This window comes from Beta vulgaris, chromosome 9 (genome assembly GCF_026745355.1).
Source record: "Beta vulgaris subsp. vulgaris cultivar EL10 chromosome 9, EL10.2, whole genome shotgun sequence".
NCBI classification, from domain to species: Eukaryota; Viridiplantae; Streptophyta; class Magnoliopsida; order Caryophyllales; family Amaranthaceae; genus Beta; species Beta vulgaris.
This window is the reverse complement of record NC_079210.1, coordinates 20,080,268-20,081,449: the sequence shown is the minus strand read 5'-3', so window position 1 is coordinate 20,081,449 and position 1,182 is coordinate 20,080,268. Positions and strand designations below refer to the sequence as shown.

Below are 1,182 nucleotides of genomic sequence, written 5' to 3'. Positions count from 1 at the left end.
CTGTGAAGGAGTAGATGAGGCAAGATTGATCTTAGAGAGCTTCTTGTCGAGTTGGTCCATCTTGGCTTGATTTGATCCATGGGGTCTAAATCAAACTTTCCGCTCTTCTTAGGTTGAGCACCTCTTCGTCTTCCACCCCATGAGTAGTTCTTGATCACTTCCTCAATTGTGGACTCAAGTTGTTCTTGTGGGATCTTAGGAAGTTGCCCTCCCGCTCCAGCATTAAGGTTGGCCCGTGATATCGGATCAAGACTATCATAGAAAAATGGCATGAGTAGATTTTTGTTGAACTCATGGTGTGGGCATGAACGGATCATCTCCTTGAACCGCTCCCAAGCTTCGGCAAGTGTCTCATCGTTCTCTTGCTCAAATGAGGAGATCTTCCTCCTTATGTCCGCAGTCTTCCACTCCGGGAAGTATTTCTTCAAGAAGGCCATTGTGACTTGTTCCCATGTAGTGAGGGAGTTAGCAGGCAAGATCTTGAGCCATGACTTTGCCTTTTCGGTAAGAGAGGACCGGAACAAATGCATCTTGATGTAATCAAAAGAGACATCATTAGTTGTTATCATGGCACAGATCTCAAGAAACCTGTCGAGATGGTCAAGAGGATCTTCATCCGACCCCCCACAAAACTGCTCTGCTTTCACCATCCGAGTATACTGAGAGTGAATGCTGAAATTTGTAGTGGTGGTGGGGAGTCGAATTCCACCTTGAAGAACATAGGAACCCGGATTTCCGAAATCCCTAAACAGTTGTGGATTTGCTTCACCCATTTCTGATTCAACTTCACTTGATGTAGTTGAGATTGGTGAAGATGGCTCGGAACCCAAAGTCAAATTTTCCAAATTCTTCCGAAGCTTTCGTAATGTACGGTCGATTTCAGGATCTAGAGGCAATGTGGGTGAACCGTGAGTTCTTCTTCTCATGTAACACAACAAGGCTAAGCAGAGGATTAGCAAATAACAACCACAGTCAAAAAGAAAATAAAAGAAAATTCAACTAAGCAAACTAAACTAAAATATACTTCAATCAATAGCAGAATTTCCCCGGCAACGGCGCCATTTTGATAAGAGGTTTTTAGTGTGTCGTTAAGGCACTAAGAACCGCTTTCTAAACAATATTTATAGTTCTAACAAGCAATTACTAAGAGAATAGTAAGGGAAAGTCAAGGGTCGATCCACA

General features: G+C 43.1%; 1 non-coding gene across 1 annotated transcript; it reads left to right on the top strand.

The window, feature by feature from the left end:
- The first annotated feature begins 288 nt into the window (after positions 1 to 288).
- LOC125493869 (small nucleolar RNA R71) lies at positions 289 to 395 on the top strand. The gene has a single exon (XR_007270196.1). It is a non-coding gene; the product is annotated as a small nucleolar RNA R71 (small nucleolar RNA).
- The last annotated feature ends 787 nt before the right edge of the window (positions 396 to 1,182 follow it).